Here is a 22,995-nt window from a genome sequence, read left to right as displayed (position 1 = left end):
CTCTGTATCTGCCAATTCCTTTCTATATAATGACTCAGTATATTCCTTCCATCTTCTTTTAATACTTCCTGGATCATTTAATATTCTGCCCGAAGCATCCTTGATTACAGCAACTCTAGGTTTGAATCTGTTCTTCAGTTAAGCTCAAGGAACTGAAGAACCTAGATATATATATAGGCAAATTATATTCATTAAACAATATTGTTAATCCTCTAATAATTTACTTCTGTTATCTTAGCAGTTTTTTGAAGACTCTTATGCACAATCGCATTTGTCTGGATTTTCTTTATCACTCGTTCAGAACCAATTCATAACTCACTCTCTAGCAGGTTTTCGAAGAATGTAAATCACCTGGAAGGAGATTGACCATCTTTCTCCAAAGAGCATCTTGTAGATTTGAACCCCATGTCTTCAGATTGGGATGCTTCTCTTTTCAAATGGACAACTTCATTGGCAATGTCATTACCAGTGAATGGAATGGATCCATCCAAAGTGAAACATCAACACTGCTGCTCAGATTTGGGTCCAAATGCCCACTCTGCCGCTTTAGCTCATCTCGTTTTAGTATGGTGATTTTGGTTTATTTTTTATTTTTGGCATGGTGAGACATGCTGAGAAATGCCTTTTATGGACTCAGTATAATTTGTTGCATTTCTCATCAGAATCAGAGAAATGTGTGTGTGCTATTGATATCTTTACCTCATGTAAAGTTGTAGCAAAGTACATTTTAATGTGGTTCTATATTTTATTTGAATTTTAATTTGCAGAAATGTGATTATTTTGAGCAACTTGATGTTTTGAAAACGTACACGTGCAACATCTATGTACTATGATTTAAATGGGATATATGCAATGTGGATTTTCATGACTTTTGTCAACTGTATGACTTTATATTCTATAAACATTGTGGGCCTGCCACCAGGTTTTCTTTCTAATGTAAGTTGAATAGTATATGGTTAAAGATGCCTAGGTAGGTTGACTTGTGTTTTGTGGGGAAATGGTTCCCTATGGAGTTTTTATGTGTATAAAAGCCCTAAAGTGGAACTCAGCTAGGTCATTTTTGTGCCCAGTGCTTTGGTAGCTGCTGTAGATCAAATACCATTAGTGTAGTTAGTCATTTACTTGGGAAGCTATTGCTAGAGAAAGAAGACATATGTAGAGTACAGAGCTCATTGTAAAAGTGGAGGGACAGAATTACCAACAGTGTAATAATGTAAAGTATCCTTTTTTTTTTAACCTAAGATACAGCTACTTAACTCTATTCTGGGGTTAAAATCTTTCCTTTTTCATTTCCTGCCCTTTTAGAAGATACAATAAAAAAAGAGATCCTGAAACATTTAGAAACAATGAGTCTGAAGAGATTCTGTTTATATGTGGATCAGTGCTGTCCTATCTAATTATCTTTTCAGTTTTTTATTTAGACATATAGGCACATATTACTTCTTAAAAACTGGGTTTGTGATTACAACCTGGGAAACATAACACATAAAATTGTTGTTGTTCTTGTTATATGCTGTCAAGTCACTTGTGACTCTTAGCGACCTTATGTATAAGAGCCTTAAACCCTGCTCTAACCTGTACCAAACTCATTGTCTCTGACACACCTACTCCCATTACCACAATCACTGGATTGATCTATTTCATTTAGGGTTTTTCCCTCTTGCACTGTCCATCCTCCCAAACATGATGTTTCTCTCCAAGGACTGGTCCCTCCTTGTAACATGTCCAAAGTATGTCAGACAAAGCTTTAGAATCCTTGCCTCAAAGGAGCAGCCCGGTTTCGCCCTCTCCAGGACGAACCTGTTTGTTTTCCTAGCTGTTCATGGTAAATCCAACACTCTTCTCCAGCTGACACTTTTCTCCAGCACCACAGCTCAAAGGCATCAATTCTCTTTCTATCATTCCTAGTCATTGTCCAGCTCTCTGTTGCATAACACACAATTCAGGCACACCTTAGTCTCCAGCTTGGCATCGTTGCTCTTCAATTCTCTGGAAAGGTGCCTGACAGCTGATTTCCCAATGAAATTCATCTCTTGATTTCCTGGCTGCTGGTACCAAGAGTGTTGATTGTGGAACCAAGCAAACGGAAACTGTTAACAATCTCCATCTCTTCACCATCTATCATAATGCTGCCAATCAGCCCGGTGGTGAGAATATTTGTTTTCTTGATGTTGAGCTTTAATTCATATTGCAGTCCTTGACCTTTAGTAGCAAGTGCTTCAGGTCCTCCTCAGTTTCAGCAAGCAGGATTGTGTCATCTGTATAACGAAGGTTGTTGATGAATCATAAAATAGATTTTAAAATAACATCATTTTTCTAGTGTAAGGAAAGATTTGGCCTGGCTTTCTACAGAAACACAAAAATATCTCTTGAATTTCTTGAAGTATAGCATTAGTATTAGGACAGTATTAGGGGAAAAAAGTCTTTGTACAAAGAATACAAAAAGAAGCATGTACAGGCTATAGTCTTTGCAATTACATGCTATGTATCGGAGAGTTGGACAGTAAATAGGGATGATAGAAAGAGGATTGATGCCTTTGAGCTGTGCTGCTGGAGAAGAGTGTTGAATATACCATGGACTGCTAGAAGAACAAGCAGGTTTGTCCTGGAGAGGGTGAAGCCAGAATGCTCCCTGGAGTCAAGGATTCTGAAGCTTCGTCTGACGTACTTTGGGCATGTTTCAAGGAGGGACTGGTCCTTGGGGAGGGACATCATGTTTGGGAGAGTGGAGAGACGGCGCAGAAGAGGAAGACCCTTGATGAGATGGATCAATTCTGTGAGTGGAGTGGTGGGAATGAGTGTGTTTGAGGCAGCGAGGTTGGCACAGGATAGAATGGCTTTTAGGGCTCTTGTACATCGGGTCGCTATGAGTCGCAAATGACTCGATGGCACATAACAACAACAACACTTTTCATTGCAGCACCATTCACAATAGCTCAAAGGTAGAAAATGTCCAATAACAGATGAAGAGATAAACAAAATACACTATAGGCATGCAATGGCTTATTCCTTAGCCATAAAGGAAGATGAAGTCCACCATGTGGGTGAATCTTGAATCCACACTGAATTACAAAAGAGCAAATATTCTACTGGTATGAAGTATTATTTATTTTTTTTTAAAAAACCCAACTCATTGCTGTCACTTTGGAACAAACTCATAGGTGACCCTCCAAGAGGAGGTTTTCAGAGGCTAGAAATCACACGGGAAGAGACTGCCCATCTTTCTCCAAAGGAGAAATTGATTAATTTGAACCACGTACTTTTGGGTTGGCAGCTCAATTCCCTAGCCACTAGGCCACGAGCGCTCCCTATTGAAATATCTAGAATAGGTAAATGTGTTGTGAGCAAAGTTTTTAGTATTTCAAAGGACAAAAGGGAGGTAGTGAGTGTTGTTGCTGTGTAGTTCTTGGATATTGCTGGGCCAGAAGGGCCCATAGCTGATCAGAGACTGTAAATCACATGAGAGAAGATTGCCCATCTTTCTCCCATGGAGCTACTGGTGGATTTGAACACTGTTCCTTTGTATTGGCAGTGTAGCCACTTACCACTAGGGGAACTAAATTTCTGTTTATGGAACAATTTGGAAACTGATAGTGGTGATAGTTGCACACAGTGGTGAATGTAATCACTCATGCATGTGATAAATATTGAATTGGTACATATTACTTTACCTATATTTTCACTGCAATTTCAAACAAACTTTGTTTTAAAAAAATCTACTTTGCAGTTTCTAGAAGTATGGAAGGAAGATGGTGAGGAAAGGAATGAGAAAGAACTGTAGTCAGTCTATCCACTGACTACAGTTCATAGAATATAATCAATCCTGTTTCAAGTCAAGGACTGATAGTAAATAAATCTCTTTAAAAAAATAAGAATAATAGCTGTCTTTTCAATGGCTAATGGGATTAACATTTCTAATCTAGGAATAGATATTCTTCACGTCAAACAGACTCTTCATGAAAGAAAAAAGTTATTTTTAAAGAAAAAATTAAAACTGAGATACAGTAGCAAAGATGGTTAGTCCATGGATAAGGACCTGGGACTGTCCTAGTCATATTGCACATATTCAGCTTTCCCCAGGAGTCTCTGGGATGGCAGCTTGCCAGTTGGCTAAAATGGCATGGCATTAAGAACTTGTGTTGCTTTTATTGTTTGTATTTTATATTATATACTTACTCATCTTAAGGTTTTGATATAAAAGTGTTAGGTGTCATCAAGCTGAATCACAGCTGACCTTCCTTCCCGTGGGTTTGGTTTTTTGTTTTATTTTGGTTTTTTGTTGTTTTAAAAGGCTGTAAGTCATACAAGAGGAGATTACTCATATTTCTCATATGGAGCAGTTGGTGGATTTGAACCACCTACTTTTGGGTTGACAGCACAATTCCATACCCACCAGATCACCAGAGCTCCCAGATACAAGAATACGCATCCAACAATGGGATGTGAAAGTATATGTACATCTGCTGAGTGATTTATCTAAAACAGTTGCATTTTTATTCTGTCTTCCATTTGTAAAGATTAATATGAAATAGTGTCTATTTTTAGAAAAATGTTGAGTTATTAATTGTAATCATTTTTACATGTTTATAATTTGAAATAGTGGGGAATTATTTCTTGGTAATAAAAGGTCTGTGTTAAACAAACATTGAAGAAAAACTTGATCATGATCAGCTGTACCCACCTCCCCCATCCTCCTGTCTTTTTAAAAAATGTCAAACTTCCAGAAAAGTTGAAAGGGTTTCAACTGGGTTTACTAATTAACTTTTCCCCATGTCTGTATGCTGCCTGTGTCTCTGTCTGTCTCTATATTTGTACACATAGACACTTTTCTTTTTTACTTTTTATCTTTAAACACTTTCAGCTTGTTATCTCCTAAGAGCAAATGCCAGAGTTATTAGCATAACCGAGAACTTCTACCTTGATTTAGTAATATCTTGTAATAAGCTAGTCTAGTGGGTAGGGAGTTGCGCTGCCAACTCAAAGGTAGGCAGTTTGAATCCACCGGCTACTTCACAGTAGAAAGATATATTAGTCTCCTCGTGTGCAGTTTACAGCCTCTGAAAACCTGCTGGAGGATCAGGTCTGAGTGGATTCCAACTCAAAGGGCACTTAACAACAACAATACATCATCTATATTTAATTTTTCTCTGTTTGCCAAATAGCTGGGATTTCTATTTTTTCTTTCTTAAATCTAGGTCTCTAATGAAGATTCATCTGCTATACTTGGTTGTCATATTTCCTCAGCCTTCTTTAACCTGGAGCAGTTAATTGCAGGTCCTCCTTTTTCAACAAGTTTTTCATGATGTTTCCGTGTTTTGAAGAGTCCAGGCGAGTTGCATTGCAGATTGTTCCTCACTCTGGATCTTGCCTGAATATCTAATTGTGATTAAAGGGCCGCCTTTAGGCCTCTTTAAAAAAAAATTGACACTCACTTGCAGAGAATTTTTACTTTTGTCTGTTTTAAACACTTTGCTTAGCGTCTTGGCCTTAGTCTGGTGTGAGGAAGCTGAGGTTGAACTCTCTTTTTGTAGATGTTGAAAACTTGACTTACTGCAGTGAAGAAAATTTGGTTCTATTTTTAGTATAAAATCAGCTGTCCAATTTGTGATCTAATAAGTCCTTTTGAAACTTGATGTTTGATTTTCCATTACTTCATCGGAATCTTAAAACTGCAACATTTTAAAAATCTCTTCTGAACTGTCAGGCTTTCAGGTTTCCATCCCATCCAAAATGGCTCATTGTGTAAAACAGCTGCAAGTGGATATACTCCAGTTACACTGAGAAAACAATGCTTCTAGTACTTGTGCTCTTGGGAGGAAATACGGAATTCCACAATCTGTGTTTTTAGATTTCTTCAAATCAAATCTCTAGTTATTTTTGAAACCTATAAGAGTTTAACAATGAGCATTTTAACAAAATATTTTATCATAACCCTAATTTACAATGCTGTCTAGAAAAACCACATTCTAAACCCCCCACATTCTTAAAAACATGCCAAATTTATGACCTGTATCTTTGAAAATTATTCCCTTAGTTGTAATTAATGTTTACAGTTTAGTAATACATTCAGTTTTACCATTTTCAAATCTGTTCACGCCCCCTTAGCAAAATTAGGACACTGAAATTCTCTTGGAATATTTTTTTAATCCAAAGATTTGCTTAACTTCCGATTTAAAAACTGAAGAACAAAAGATGCTAATAGCAGCCTTCTACTGTGAGAAATAAGTTGTGTTTCTTTTTTCTTTCTTTTTGAGGTCAGCGGTGTTTAGATTAATCAGGTTGACATTTCTTGCTGGTGGGTCGTGAACTGTTGATAATAGCATTAAATGGTGATTCAGCTGTTGCAGAAGGTGCAACTCATTATCCACCTACTGTATTAAATCACCACGGAAAACAACTGGCATCCTACACCAATGTGTTCTGTTGAAAGTATATAGAAATTAAGATGAAGCATATATGGGGTTTTTTTTGCTTACATCTCAAATTTATTGGGGATTAATTTAATCACGTTCTCAAAAGGAGTTTATAGCATTGCCACTGCTCAGAGCAGCAGCGAAGATAGTTTGCCTGATTTGGGAGGGTCCAAGGATGCATAATCCTCTTCACAAAATATTCAAAGTCTTCTCTTCAAATCGTGTGCCCTTCTGGCACCTGATTTTAATAATGTGCATACCTAGGTATCAAGTTATGCTTGGTTGGAATTTTTTTTTATTCTTTTTTGTTTGTTTTTTTTAATTTCCATTCATTCGTTGTTGCACATTTTCCTCGTTTCCCCTCTGTTCGCTTTTCTGTTTGGAAAAAAAAAATCTTTCATTGTTGTACCAATTCCCCCCAATTTAATTTTTATTTGATGTTCTACTTTAAGCCTTTGGATACTTTTTAAAGCCATGTATCTCCATTTTAATGGAGAGGTGATGCTTGTAAATTTTTTGTATAAAAGTAAATTTCTTGAGAATGATCTATATTGGTAAAAAAAAAAAATCTTCAAGGAACACTTAAGAAATGAGATACCTTTTTAAAAATTTTCAAAAAAACACCAGACAGAACAATTTTCACAGTTGCTAGTCAATTGACTTTTAAGATATACCTAAGCAGTTTAGTATACAAATAATCGGAAATTACTGTTATCACAGTTTAAGATGAAATCGTGTTTTCATCATATTCTGTATAGCATGACTGTCATATTATTTTGGTTTCATTTCTGATAGAATAGTATGGATTCAGATTCTAAGTATCTATAAAATACTCCGAGCTCAGAGTGTCTCACAAAATCTCAGTCAGAATTTGTTAATGTGTGTGTGATGTTTGTCAGAAGCAGGAAACCTTTTTATTATTTTGTATTTGTCATACAGAGTGTATTTTAATGGAGAGGAATAAGAAAAAGTAATCTTTCTCTGTAAAAGAAGCATAAATACCAATGTCTTCAAAAGAATTACTTTTCTTAGGGTGTATAGATTCTTCAAAATCTGTGCTGATTCAAGAGAAACAATGTAACATTAGAAAATATGGGCCACTAGAGGTCACTGTTTAGTAATCAACTCTTAATGAACCAGAACAGTCTGAAAAGCCAGTAAGTTAGTGTGGATTTTTCTAATTATGAATTCATATTTAATCACTCAGTGACAAGTTAACTGTGGCAGTGTTTCTATGTATTTTGCATATGTGGTTATGCTAATGTACTATTACATTTCTCAGATGCTGGCCCTTCATCATTAGAGTAGTACATTGCCAAAGGCTTTGTTATTTCATCTTAATTACTAATTATGGGACATAATTGACTTTGTTACTACCTCCACCCTCTTGACGGGACAGAAGTTCTTTGGAAAATAAAGTTTCATTGTAAATAAAAGTTGCATTTAAGTGAACGCAGGTGTAATGATATGAACAATTTCTTCTCTTTTGTCCTAAAACCAGTTTCATCTTTGATTTCTCTCATGCTCATTTTCTGTCTCCCATGTTAACATTCCTTTTCCATTTAAACGTGAGTCCAACACTTTATTTCCGCAGAGACTGAATGTTTCTTCTCGAGCATCTTGGCCTTGATTCTGTGAATAGTCAAGGTGAATGTCCCAGAATGCTTTAAAGGAGCCCAGGGCGGCGGCCTGAGCTGAGCCAGTCAGCTCCCCGAAGACAACAGGCGTGGTGCTGCTGCATTGCGAGCAGATGTCCCTCCTCACCATGTCCGTCCTGGAATCCATGCAGGAAAAGGCAGATTTCTCTACTTCTGGGGTAGAACTGTGTTCTTCCGTAAAGCCTCTGCTGGTTGCCTAAGAGGCGGCCTCATCACAGGAGCAGCACTGCGCATGTGCACATGTGTTCCCTCTTCGTGAAAGTCAGCCCGCACCTTCTCCCATTTTCTATCCTGTACATTCTTGAGCAGACACAGAGCATATTGCTGCAACCTTCTTGTTGCCTTTTCCACCCCAGCTGCTGTGTTGCTGCAATCACTTTGTATTTGCATCACCTTTCTGGGGTCTCCTCCAGTCTGCCAAAGGCACATATTTACCATGTAATTCGGAAACCTTCTCCCTTTCCTGTTGCTAGCCAAATCCAACAGCATCTTCTTCGTCTACTCTGAAAGGCTCTTCACATCCTGGATCCAGTGTAATTTTCCGCTGTTATTTCCTACTTTTTTTCCTCTTATATACTTTACATCTAGCCAGGCTGTACTTACCACAAAGGAGTCCTGGTGGCATAGTGCCTTCAACTCTGTTCTGCTCATTGAATAGTTGGCTGTTCGAATGCAAAAGATGGTCATTCTCCTCCTCCTGTTGTTGTTGTTGTGTACCATAAAGTCAGAACCGACCCATAGCTGACCCTCCGGTGGGTTTTCAGAAGCAGTTAATTGCGTGGAGGAGTTTGCCCAGCCATCTCTTCTTGGAGCAGCTGGTGGCCTTGAACCATGTGCCTTGGGGATTGCAGTGCAGCTTCTTGTCACTAGGCCACCTAATGAAGAGTTAGTAGGAGTTGATATTCACTTGATGGCAATAGCTTTGGTTTTGAGGGGTGACCTAGAATGATGTTTATGGAAGCAGCAGTTAAAACATCAAATGACATATTGCTCTGGTCAAGTCCGCTGTCAAAGACCTTGTTTAATTGTTTAAGAGCAAGGATATCTGTCAGTTTAAAGACTGATGTGGCCCAAGCCACGATATTTTCAGTTGCTTTCTATGCATCTGAAAGTTGAACAGTGACTAAGGAAGACCAAAGAAGAATTGATGACTAAATTCATGGTAGTGTTGAAGAGTATGCCGTGGAGTGCCAAAAGAACAGACAGATCTGTCTTGGAGAAAGTGCAGGGTGCTCTTTAGATGGTGAGACTTCACTTTCCATGCTTTGGGCATTCTGTTAGGAGGGGACAATTCCTGGAGGACATGATGCTGGGAAAATCGAGAGTCAGTTAAGGTGAGGAAGACTCTCAAGGAGATCAGTCAACAGGTGAGGACACCTGTAGGGCTGGGGCACAGTGGAGACTGTGAGGATGGCGCCGGATTACCATGGTTTAGATCTGTTGTATATAGGGTGATGATGATGATGGAAATTGACTCGATGACACCTAACAACAGTAACAGCTCACTGTCTGAAGTTTACCCTCATTTACCCAACTCCCAGGTTCTTGTTTGTGAGTTTCTCTCACTGGGACTTTAATCTCTCTTTTCATCTGTCAGACTTTGTTGTTTGGGTTCTGTCTACCTCATTCTGTCTCAGTGGCCCCATGTCTTACAACTTATGACAACCCCATAGTGTCTTCTGGCTGAAATCTGTAATGAAGCAGCACTTTCTCTGCTGAGTCATTGGAGGTGTTTGAACTGCCAGCCCTTTGGTGGCCGTGAGTACCTAACAGTTGTATTTCCAGGGCATTTAGATCCAATATAAGTGCCTCCTGTGGTATCCTCTTTATGTGACTCAAAACTCATTGCCATCAAGTTAGAATTGGTTCATATGGACCCTCCAGCAGGTTTTCTGAGGCTAGAAATTATACAGGAGATTGTTCATCTTTCTCCCAGGGAGCCACTGGTGGATTTGAACTGTCAAAGATGCACTAGTTTTGATTTAGTACCACAACTCCTTTCAGACTAGGCCACCAGAGCTCTCGTAGAAGGTAAAGGTGACCTTTCCTGTGACCTGCCATCACATGTAGGACACTTGTCACTGTTGAAAATATTTACATTATAATCATTTGTGTACTGTGTTCGCCCCTCACCTGTATTATAAACCTATTGAGTCTTAAGGATTCTTCATAAATAGATTACAAGTGCTAAAATTTCTGGTTATTAATCTGTTTGGGAAAGTGTCTGGTTTGGGGGTGTTTTTTCATATGCCACCCATATTTATTACTGCGTTATTCACAATAGCAAAGAGATGGAAGCAACCCAAGTAAGTGCTTATCAACAAGCGAATGGATAGAAACACTATGGTCCATTCACACAATGGAATACGATGCAGCATTGAAAAACAATGAATTCGTAAAACAGTACACAACTTGGGGGTGCCTGGAGGACATTATGCTGAGTGAAATAGCTCAGTCACAAAAGGACAAATACTGCAAAGCACCACTGTTATAATACAGGACTGACATGGAGGGTTGGGGAGAGAATAGGAAAAGAGTAAATTGTTGTTGTTGTTGTTGTTATGTGCTGTCAAGTCGCTTGCGACTCATAGCGACCCTATGTACAACAGCCCTAAACTCTGCTCTGTCCTGTGCCAGTCGCACTGTCTCTGACACTCCCATCCCGATTATCCCAGTCACTGAATCAATAAACCTCATAGAGGGCCTTCCCCTCCTGTGCTGTCCCTCCACGCTCCCAAGCATGATGTCCTTCTCCAAGGACTGGTCTCTCCTCACAACATGTCCACAGTATGTTAGACGGAGCCTCAGAATCCTTGCCTCCAAGGAGCCACCTGGTTTAACCCTTTCCAGGATGAATCTGTTTGTTTTCCTGGCAGTCCATGGTATTCTCAATACTCTTCTCCAGCACCACAGCTCAAAGGCATCAATTCTCCTTCTATCCTCCTTGGTCATTGTCCAACTCTCTGATGCATAACAAGTGATTGCAAAGACCATGGCCTGTATCAGACACACCTTAGTCTCCAGAGAGACACCATTGCTCTTCAGTACTTTGGAGAGGTCCCTAACAGCACACTTTCCCATGGCAGTGCGCCTTTTAATTTCCTGGCTGCTGGTGCCAAGACTGTTGACTGTGGAGCCAAGCAAACTAAAGCTGTGTACAATCTCAATCTCTTCACCATCCATCCTGATGCTGCCAAATGGTCCAGTGGTGAGAATCTTTGTCTTCTTGACATTGAGCCTCAATCCATATTGGAGGCTGCAGTCCTTGACCCTCTGCAGCAGGTGCTTCAGGTCCTCTTCAGTTTCAGCAAGCAGGGTTGTGTCATCCGCATAACGCAGATTGTTGATAAATCGTCCACCAACCTTGACCCCACATTTCTCCTCATAGAGCCCAGCCTCCCGGATAATCTGTTCTGCATATAGGTTGAAAAGAGTGGATAGATAATGATAATGAACACTGAAAGGAATATAAGGCATTATATGTATGATAACCTAAAGAAAGAGGTACATTGCAAAGTGGCCTGGGGGAGGGGAGAGAGGAAAATCTGCAACAATGAATGAACATTAAAAATAAAATTTTTAAAATCTGAAGTGCAGGCTATTTATTTTTGCACTCTTAGCATCGGAAGATGTTTGTGAAAAAAATTAAAGAAAAAAGAAAACATCCTTAATTGAAGAAACTTAAGGAGTCACTATTTCTATATGATAACACCTGACTATAAGGAGATTGGAGAAAGTAATTGGTGGGGGCTGGGTGACCCATGCCTGCTGCTGGCTTAGCAGGCTGCCTTTGGGTTGATAGTGCAACTCCTTATCCACCAGGCCACCACAGCTTCCTAAAAGAAATACAGCAAAGATAAAATAACAAAAACAACTTCTTACGAAGTATATAAAGTATTGGATTTTTTCACCTTTTATGAGATCACATTGCTGAATATATAGTCTTTTTTTTTTTTTTAAAAAAAAGGCTACTTGGAGGCTTTTTTGTTGTATAACATTGTATAACATTTCAGTCTAGTCAACAGAAGACTTCATTAGGTATCTGTGTGTGCTGTCTCCTGCCACACTGGTCCACAGCCCCTTTCTCTTAATAAAATGAAGAGTCTTCTTTCACAGTCTCACATCAGTCAAGCAAGTGTTGGATTATGAAGGGGTGAGGAGTTCCTGCAACTCTGTCCACTCAAAATGAGAGTGAAGGGAGGCCTGTGAAGCCATCTGTCTGAATTCTGGTTAGTAGGCTGTTGGCCACACTGGGTAACTATGTTAAGTGTCCATGCTGTGGCACAGAAGTGGCAATGTAGGCGAGAGGCGCTGGACACCGGTTTAAAGTTGATGGGAGCCAGAGGAACCAAGGCGCCTGACGCCGGAGTGGAGAAGGAGCACCAGAGTGGCCTGAGAAGGTGGAGGAAGCTGGTTCAGAGTGGCAGTGGGGTCTCTAGGGGTTGGAGTGAATGATGACGCCGGGGGTAACCAGTGCGGAATCTGAGGAGCCTGTGGGCTGTGAGCCTCCTGGTCTGGGCTCTTCCTTGATAGCTTGTTAGAAGCAGTTCTTGTCCCAGCACTCAAAGTAGAAGCATCATCATGAGAAGCCTGGGTTCTTCATTCTGCTTCCCCCTCCTGTAAGACCTCTTCTAAGTTAAACTGGTGCCTGTGGTTCACCAAGTTCTTCCCTTGCTCACCAGTCTTGTTACCAGTTACACTGACGGTAATAGCTTGAAAATCTTGACCATATCTGCAAACACCTTGCACTGTGAGAAGTACCTCCTTCTGCTTCTAGGGGCCCTAGGGGCATTGGTTTTCTGATCTGACTTAGGAGATCTGGATTCTTCAGTGCCACCTTGTAGTTTGTGTTGAAGAGCATTGTTTATCTGCTTAGCCTTTGAAACCTGACCTTTTTGAGAAATCAGTTCCATGCCCAGTTGCCTCAGGATGATGTTGGCTGCGTTGAGACTGCAGCAGACACCCACCACATCTTCTTGGTGCCATTAGTGGGGTGATGTTTAGACTTCGGAGAGGGAAGGTGAGGTTGTCAGCTCTGATACACTCTTTCCTTCCTAGGTCGGGCTTGCAAATTTCGACAGGTTTTTCAGCATTTTCCTTTTTTATGACTTGTTGTAGGATCAAAAAACATTCCCATCCACTGGCTTTGTTTTCTCGACATTTCCATCATTGTTACCCCTGTTACGTTGGTTAGGTAGCTGATCAGCTTTTCAACGCACATGCTTCCCAGACTGAGTTTTTTCCCCAAGGATAGTAATATTTTACAAGACCTGCAATGGTTTTATCTGGAAGCATTTGCCAAATACTCAGAAAGTTCTTCCCATGAACTTTAAATGCTTGTTCAAACAGGATCTTTTCTCTCTGTCCACTTATCTGGCAAGGGTGTGGAATTAGGGTGATCAACGAGGGACTTCTCAGCATTGTGATTATGCCAGAACTGTATGCTCCACATTGTACCTGTGTTTTTTTCTTTGCAGTTGCAGTACACTCACCCTACTTGGCATCTGGGATGTCGGATACCATAGGGGTGGTATGGAGACTGTAGAAGTCCTCCTCCCGTGCTTTATCTGTGTATTCTGGAGCACCTGGATCAAATTCAGGAATCCTGAGCTTGGAATTTGGCTCCTACTCATACCATGTTGGTGCTGCCGCTGCTGCCAGCCATATTCTTGGCTCTGCCGTCGTCCCGTCTGTTCTTCCACGCTGACTTGGACTCCTCCTTCATCTTTCCAGGCGTGGTAGAACAGGGGAGAACTCCCTGATGGCTGAACAGTGTCGCTGAGCTGTGAGAGGGGCTTTCTCCAAGGTGCTTATCTGACGAGAGGGTCTGGCTTTATAATTTTATCCTGGGAATATGAAAATAATTTATAACCCTAATGTTTATGATATTAGGGAAGGTTGTGGAATATTCTTCCCAGGAAATCTTTTCATCAAGGATAAAACTTTATCTTGTAAATTTAGTTCTCCAAATGCTTTTATAGTGATACTATAATTTTTCTTATCTTTTATGTTCAATCTGGAGAACAGTACTGAGAAAAATATAAGCCACATAAATAATTTTACATTTTCTACTCTCTCGCTTATGCATGCATTGCCATCATGTCAGAACCCGCTCACAACTTAACACTCTGGTGGCTTTTCAGAGCCTATAAATCTCATGGGATGAGATTGCCCATCATTCTCCCATGGAACAGCTAGTGGATTCGAACCACTTGCCTTTGGGTCAGCAACACAACCTTTACCCACTAGGCTACCAGAGCTCTTAGCCATGTTTAAAAAGTAATAATAAATACTGGTGAACCCATTTATTTTATTTAACTCAGTATATATAAAATACTATCATTTAAATGTTATCTATGTAAAATTATTGCTGTATTTGCTATTATTTCATTTTTATTAAAAAATACTTGCAGTTTGATAGCCAGCTATATTTCAAGTGATTAATAACCATATATGGCCAGTTGTAACTGTACTGAGTAACACAGCCCTCTCTTCTCTCTCCTTACCCAGTGAGCAGATTGTGGATTCAACTCCTGTTCATTGTTTTTTCAACCAAAGAAATTTACAGATAACTTCTTCCTCCTTTCCTTTCTCTCCTCCTATGTCCATTCTTATTTTTAGGATAATATGTGTGTATCCAACACTATTCTAGAAATCACAGCATTTGCTCTTGGGGAGCTTTCATGAGTGAGATGGGCATGGAAGAAGATAATATATTAAGCTGTGGGGTTGATAATTGTCATAACAAAGATAGTAACAAGTTCCATAGAAATAGAGCGCTAGCTCTGCCTGGGAGACAGGGAAGAGAACGCAAAGTAATACTCTTAATCTGTGTACTGTGCATCAGAGAGCTAAGTGATTATTTAAGACCAACTATAAATATCCCAGGAACTTCCAAAAGAATAAATAAGTCTCTCTGGGTGGAAATGCAACCAAGGTGCCTCTTAGAGGCAAGGATGGCAAAACTCGGGCTCATTATACTTTAGGCATATTGTGTGGGAAATATACAGAAAAATAAATCATGCTGGGGAACATGAAAGAGAAGACGACCGTCCACAAGATGGATTGACACAGTGGCTAAGAGTGGGCCTGTTGGAGATCCTGAGAACGGTGTTTAGATAAGTTGTTCATAGGTCACTATGAGTTATAGTTGACCAGGTGACACATGACAACAATGAATTAGTTCTTTGTATTTGTCAATATTACTATTAAGTTTAGGATTGTCCTCATTTTTTGAGTCTCACTCTTAGCCCAGCTTTCTAAAAAAAAAGTAACATGGTTTACTTTGTAGCATGGAGCCGGTTAAGAATAAATAATTCATGTCAGAATTTAGAGTTGGGGAACATATCCTCAATGAAACGGCTAACTGAGACTCACTGGGTTTGTAGTTATCACATGTTCCAAAGGCAGGTGCTTACTCTTCTCTGAGCAGTCATATATTTTTGCTTCTTTGCATTTACTTTTGCTGTTCCTTTCACCTGAAAGTACTTCCTCTGTCTCAATTTTGAGATTTGATGGTGTAGTCAGTAGGGAGTTGGTTGCTGACCCAAAGGTGACACTTCTGGCAGTTTGAATCCACCAAGGGCTCAGTGAGAAAAAGATGAGCAACCATCTCCTGTGCAGTTTAAATCCTCAGAAAACTGTCTGGAGGGTCATTTTTGAATTTGTTCACACTCAATTCAGCAAGTTGAATCACGAGTTGCCCCAATTTTTCCCTGCTAGTTTGTTGGTTTTCCTTCATCCATCATGGTGCTACCAATTGGCCCAGTGGTGAGAATCCTTGTCTTGATGTTGAGCTTCAATCCATATTGAAGACGATAGTCCTTGACCTTCTGTAACAAGTGATTCCAGTCCTCACAGCAAGCAAGGTTGTGTCATTTGCATAACTCAGATTGTTGATAAGCAATGATGTCCGTCTAAATAAGGTGTGCCCGATCCAGTCCATGGTCTTCACAATTACTTGGCAGTGCATCAGAGAGCTGGACAGTGACTAAGGAAGCCTTTGAGTTGTGGTGCTTGGAGAATAGTATTGAACATAAAATGGACTGCCAAGAGAACAAACAGGTCTGTCTTGGAGAGGTTGAAACCAGGTTTCTCCTCGGAGGCAAGGATTTTGAAGCTCCATCTCACTTATTATGGGTATATGGCCAGGATGGACTAGTCCTTGGAGAAGGACATCATGCTTGGAAGGGTGAAGGGATAGCACAAGAGAGGAAGACCTCTGATGAGATGAATTGACATAGTAACTGGGGTAATAAGGGTAGGTATGTCAGAGTTAGTGACTGGCTCAGGATAGGCCAGGTCCCAGAGTTATGACCATAATAGCAAGAAGTATGTTGTAGGGACCTCTTGGTGGCATAGTGGTAAGGCATTGTGCTGCCAACCCAAAGACAAGAAGTTCAAATCCACCAGCTGCCCTGTGGGAGAAAGATGGGCAACCGCCTATGAGATTTCCTGCCTCTGAAAACCTGAGAGAAGGTCACCTATGAGTCGGTTCCAACGCAGTGGTACACAGTAATGACAATAAAGTGTGTTATAATCTCAGTCCTTTCTTGGTTTATTTTGGTCTAGTCATTTAAGTGAAACATTCCTGTTTTCCTCTAGTTTCGTCCTCTTTCTTACCCCAATATATTTTACCCTCCTTTGAGTTTTGAACATTTCAAATTATTTATGCTGTTGTTATTGTGCACCATGGAGTTGGAGCTGACCCTACAGACTTTCAGAGGCGGTTTAATTGTGCAGGAGGAGATTTCCCATCTCTCTCCCTCAGAGAAGCTAGTGGATTTGAACCATGTATCTTGCGATTTCAGTATAGCTCCTTAATGCTAGGCCACCAGAGCTTCCTAACCCTTTTATGACATTTTTTTTCATATTAAAGGTAATTTTATACTGTAGTAACATTTTATACATAGTAACATTACTGTTGGCAGCATCAGGATGGATGGAGAAGAGATTGAGATTGTTCACAGCTTCAGTTTGCTCGGCTCCACGGTCAACACTCTTGGCACCAGCAGTCAGGAAATCAAAAAACGTATTGCGATGGCAAAGTCTGCTGTTAGAGACCTCTCTAAAGTACTCAAGAGCAACGGTGGCTCTCTGGAGACTAAATTGCGTCTAATACAGGCCATGGTTTTTGCAATCACTTGTTACGCATCAGAGAGTTGGACAATGACTAGGGAGGATAGAAGGAGAATTGATGCCTTTGAGCTGCAGTGCTGGAGAAGAGTATTGAATGTACCCTGGACTGCCAAGAAAACAAACAGATTCATCCTGGAGAGTGTTAAACCAGGCTACTCCTTGGAGGCAAGGATTCTGGGGCTTCGTCTGGCATACTTTGGACATGTTGTAAGGAGAGACAGGTCCTTGGAGAGGAACATCATGCTTGGTAGGGTGGAGGGACAGCACAGGAGGGGAAGACCCTCTGTGAGGTGGATTGATTCAGTGGGGTAATCGGGATGGGTGTGTCAGAGGCAGTGCACAGGATAGAGCAGGGTTTAGGGCTGTTGTATATGAGTCACAAGCGACTTGACAGCACATAACAACAACATTACTGTGTAATCATAAAACTTATTTTAAGCAAGAATTTGGTCTTCCTTATTTTTGTTTGTATAGAGAAGTGAAGCGTAGGCTGTTTATATGTTGAACACATTGAATAAAAATTCTTGATGTGTGCACTTAAAGATAATTTATGAGATATTTAAAAGAAAAAGTGTAAAATTGAAGTGATCTAAAGATTCCAACCACTCAGTATTTCTTTTTAGATTACTTGCATAGGAAGTATTCATAAAATTGATTGACTATCTAATCAGATGAAATTTCTTGATTTTACTTATAAAAATAAATGCCATAAAAAGCAAAATTTTGTGTAAATTTTTAGTGTAATACAGGTACTAATGGTAAAGATAAAATATGTTTTATTATTAGGAAAGAAATAACTGATCTAAAAATAAAATGGAAATCAATCTTTTCTTTGACATAAAATATATATTTTATATATGTTATTATTATTGTTAAGTTTTGTTGAGTTGTAGACAACTCATTGCTACCCTATGAAATAAAGACCTGAACGCTTGTATAACTTTGGTCATTTCTCCATGTTCATAGAGTTTCAGGATGCAAGCCATTTCGGAAGTGGATGCCACTCCTGCTTCCAAGCTTGTTTTAATCAGGAAGCTCCACCAAACACTGTCCACCATGGGTAACCATTATCACATTTGGCATATCAGTGTCACAGTGTTTAGCATCACAGCAAACACGAGTTACCTCTGTACAGCAATGAACAGACCAGTGCTATACCACTTAGAAGAAGGTTTGACAAAAACCAATTTAAACCAGGCCAGAGGGCCGCAGATTAAAATAATCCACCTTGGGCCTGGTAGCATAACTTTCTGCCCACTAAGCCAGCGTAGCTCTCTGTGTTGTTGTTGTTATTGTTGTTAAGTGATAGATGATAGATAGATAGATAGATAGATAGATAGATAGATAGCCATCTACTGCTTCAGGCAGTATGGTGGAGTAGGTAGGTTAAAACACTGTGATGCCATAAAACTGCCAGATGCTGGAGAAATTATGACAGATATACTTGTACATATATTACTGGGTTCTCAGTAAAAAACAGTGGTTAGTCCTCAGTGGCCAAATAATTGAATGGTAATCTGAGTTCTGGTGGCTTGTTTTGTAGGAAGTGCGCCACTAACTCAATGGCCAAGCTCTTTGGCAGTTCTGATTTATCAGTGACTTTGTAGGAGAAAGACATACTCCTCCCATTTGATTTACTGCCTTTGAAACTCAGTGGAGAATCACCTATGAGTCCATTCTGATTCCAGGACAATTAAATTGAGTTTTTAAATTGAATCTGAAGTCGGAGTGATAAACCCAGTAGTTCTCACTTCCTTGGGGGCACATCCTGATTGCAGGAACCAATCTTTGGGGATTAAAATTCTTGAGTAAAGAATCATTGTTGTTGTTAGGTGCCAGTGAATCAAGTATGTCTCATAGCAACCCCATAAACAACAGATCTGAACTCTGTGCTGTCCCTATGCCTTCCTCACAGCTCTGACACACTCAAGCCCATTGCTGCAGTCACTTTGTCAGTCCACCTAGTTGTTGAGGGTCTTCCTCTCCTTCACTACCTCTCCAGGTCTTCAAGCATGATGTCCCTCTTCAAGGAATAGCCTCTCCTCGCAGTATGCCCAAAGTGCATGAAATGAAGTTTTGTCTTCCCTGCCTTCGAAAAGGACTCTGGCTGCACATTCTCTACGACATACCTTTTTGTTCTTTTAGCAGTCCACGGGATATTCAGCACTCTTCTCCAACACAACAGTTCAAAGGCATTGATTCTTCTGTCATCTTTATTCATTGTCCAGCTCTCAGACATATAGCAAGTGACTGAAAATTCCATAGTGTGAATCAGGCGCACCTTAGTCTTCAGACTGACATCTTTGCTCTCAGTAAGTTAGAGAGGTCCTTGATTACACACTTTCCTAATGCAGTTATATCTCCTGATCTCCTCACTTCTGGTACCAAGTGTATTTATTTGTGTATCCAAGTTATATGAGGTCACACTCTTTTCTCCATCTGTTGTGATGTTACCTATAGGTCCAGTAGTGAAGATTTTTGTTTTCTTGACATTGAGATGCAATCCCTATTGAAAGTGGAAGTATTGAACTTTCTGCAACAAGTGCTTCAAGTCTTCCTCATGTGCAGCAAGCCATGTTGTATCATCTGCATAAAAAAGATTATCGAGTCTTCCTCCAATCCTGATGCCATATTCTTCTTCTTAGAGTCCAGCTTCTCAAGTCATTTTCTCAACATACAGATTAGATGTAGATTAAATTTGGTTATCTACCAAGGGCCATAACCACTTAAAGGTGGTCTAATGTCAAGGAAAGGTGGCCTGTGGATGAAAAGCCTCTTGTTAAAAGGGACAGAACTAGGAAATCTGTTTGAGTGCCTTGGTTACAGATTGGAAAAGAAGTCAGTATTCCTTGAATCTCTCTAGCAGTAGGTCTGATCTCATGGGTACAGAGTTCACATTCAGACTGTGTCATGGAGAAAGACCTACCAGTCTGCTTTCATAAAGACTATAGTCAACAAAACGCCAAGGAAAAGTTCTGCTCTGTCACGTGGGGTTCCTGTGACTCCAAACCTGCTGGATGGCACCCAATAACAATGCAACCAGTAAGTTTAAGGGCTTCACAGATCCTGGGGCTAGTAAGATCCTCTACATACAGGGGGGGGGGGGGGAAGAGTGTGCACTAGGAAAAAGCATCCTCTCCGATCCATGGCCCTCAGAATCCACAAATTCAGTTCCATCAAGATGAGTCTACAATAAAAAGTTTTCTTAAAAAATTGCCATGGAATGGGAGGGTAGGGGGGAGGGGGCGGGGAGAAGGGTGCAACAATGAATGAATGGAATTCCAAAATCTCTGTAGATGTTCATTGAAATGAAAAATAAATTTTAAAAAAAAATTGCCATGGGCTAAGAGCCCGGAATGAGGATTGCAGAGTGGAGTATCCTTGGGGTGGGAGTGGGGATGTGCAGGGCAGGGGGGATTGTATACCAATGAAGGAGTTTTTCTTTTGCTTTTCAAGGAGAGGAGCAAACTGGGGTGGGGGTGAGGGTGAGTGGGTGGGGAGAAAAGTGCATCAATGAATGAATGGAATTCCAAAATCTCTGTATATGTTCATTGCAATTAATAATAATTAAAAAATTACCATGTGCAAACAACAAACGCTGATGTGGATGTGGAGAAACTGGAACCCTTATTCACTGCTAGTAGGAGTATAAAATGGTACAACCACTATGGGAGGTAGTATGGCACTTTCTTAAAAAGTTGCAAATAGAAATACAAATACCATTTGACCCAGCAATTCTACTACTGGGAATATACTATAAAAAACCCAGAACTGCCACCCAAGCAGATATATGCACACCCATGTTTATTGCTGCTTTGTTCACAATAGCAAAGAGTTGGAAACAACCCAAGTGCACATTAACAAATGAATGGATAGAGTGGCACAATAGAATATTATGCAGCACTGAAAAACAACTCATGAAATATTAAGCAAAATGGGTGACCATGGAGGAGATTATGCTGAGTGAAATATCTCAGTCACAAAAAGACAAATACTGCATAGTGCCACTGTTATAAAACAGGACTGGCATGGGGGTTTTGAAACAGATGAGGGAGAGAGTTATATAAAAGGAATAAATGATTAGGTATTATTGGCATGACAAGAGTCCAGAATAAGAGCTTCATAGTAAAGTAAAGCAGGGGAGGGGAGCTATATAACAATAAAAGAACTTTTTTCCCAAAGGGAAAAAAAAATAGCAAGTGGGGTGGGGGGGAGGAGGGGCCAGAGAGGAAAATGTGCAACGGTGAAGGAATGGAAATCCAAATTCTTTATAAACTTTATAAACTTTCCTTAAACTCTCAATTAAAAAAAATCTGGAAGTAAATCAGCAAAGCAAGTGTCAACAGGATTTAAATCCCTCAGAACTATAAATCCTGAAATCCTCCAAACAAAATAGAAAATGATTGGCCTAATCCATAGGGAGTTGCACTGCTCACCCCAAGGCGGCGCCTCTGCTGGTTGGAATGTACCAGTGGTTCCTCAGGAGAAGGACGGGTAAATCTCTTGTGCAATTTTTGCCTCTGAAAACCCACTAGAGAATGAGCTAGAAGTTGGACCCAACTTGATGGCAATGCTTTTTAGCATATCTCCACATGCCAAAAAAATAAATAGATACGTTTTAGAGAAAGTATAGCCAGAATGCTCCTTTAGGCAAAGAAAAGCACTTTATCTGATATTTTTTCGGCATTTTGTTAGGAGAGGCTATTCCTTGGAAAGGGACATCATTCTTAAATTCACCGTAAGAGAGGAAGCCCCTCAGTGAGATGGATGGCCACAGTGACTGCGACAGTGGGCTTATGTGTGCCAGAGATGAGGAGGAGGACGCAGGGTAGGACACAGTTCAGATCTAAAGGGTCTCTGAGTTGTACTCACTCATTGGCACCTAACAACGACATATATACAATACCCAAGCTCCCTGCCATCAAATTGATCCCAATTTACAGTAATCCTTCTCAGGTTTCTGAGGCTATAATTAGGATGAGGAGACTTTGCGTCTTTCTCCCTCAGAGCAGCTGGCATTTTTGTTAGGCAGTGCAGCATATTACAGACTGCTCCAGGAGAGCTAAACTGAAATCCTTAAACTGCATAAGGAGGGTACTTCATGGCAAATGGAGAAAATATTAAAGTTGTCAGGGATTGCATTTTACTTGGATCCGCAGTCACCATTCATGGCAGCAGCACTAAAGAAATGGAACAGTAAGTTGCATTGGGCAAATCTGCTTCCAAAGACCTCTTTAAAGTGCTGAAGAGCAAGGTGCCATTTCAAGAGTAAGGTTCAGCTGATCCAATCCATGGTATTTTCAGTTGCTTCACATGCATGTGAAAGTTGGACAGTAAATAAGGAAGATCGAGAAAGAATCAATGCTTTTGAATATGGTGTTGGCTGAGAATATTGACTATACCAGGGACTGCCAAAAGACCAATCAACTCGGTCTTGGAAAAAGTGTGTTTTTAGCAGCAAGGATGATTTATGACTTTGTCTCACATACTTTGGGAATGTTATTAAGGGGGACCTTAGAGAAACACATCCTGATGGGGAAAGCAAAGGGTCAGTGAAGGAGAAGGAAAACCTAAAGGATTGGTATAATTTCAACAGTGGGGTTAAACAGAGCAGAGGCTGTAAGGATGGTACAAGATCAGACAAGGTTTTGATCTGTTGTATTGTTAATACAGGTATATTGATTGTGGCTCCAAGTAAGGTCCCTGTGAGTCAGCATTGACTCAGTAGCACCCAACAACAGCAACAACCTGTGTAAAATATTTAAAGAAATAAAAGATAAAATTGG

At 40.2% G+C, this 22,995-nt stretch overlaps 1 protein-coding gene and 1 pseudogene across 1 annotated transcript in view; one reads left to right on the top strand and one right to left on the bottom strand.

Moving 5' to 3' along the window:
• LOC102846312 (3-hydroxyisobutyrate dehydrogenase, mitochondrial-like) overlaps positions 1–22,995 on the top strand; it is a 184,545-nt gene that overhangs the window by 108,659 nt on the left and 52,891 nt on the right. The gene's annotated exons all lie outside the window — the stretch shown is intronic.
• On the bottom strand, positions 12,395–13,796 carry LOC102853658 (annotated as a pseudogene).

This window comes from Elephantulus edwardii, unplaced genomic scaffold (genome assembly GCF_000299155.1).
Source record: "Elephantulus edwardii isolate Elephantulus edwardi_28Jun2011 unplaced genomic scaffold, EleEdw1.0 scaffold00182, whole genome shotgun sequence".
Classification (NCBI taxonomy): Eukaryota; Metazoa; Chordata; class Mammalia; order Macroscelidea; family Macroscelididae; genus Elephantulus; species Elephantulus edwardii.
This window is presented reverse-complemented; position numbering and strand designations above follow the sequence as displayed.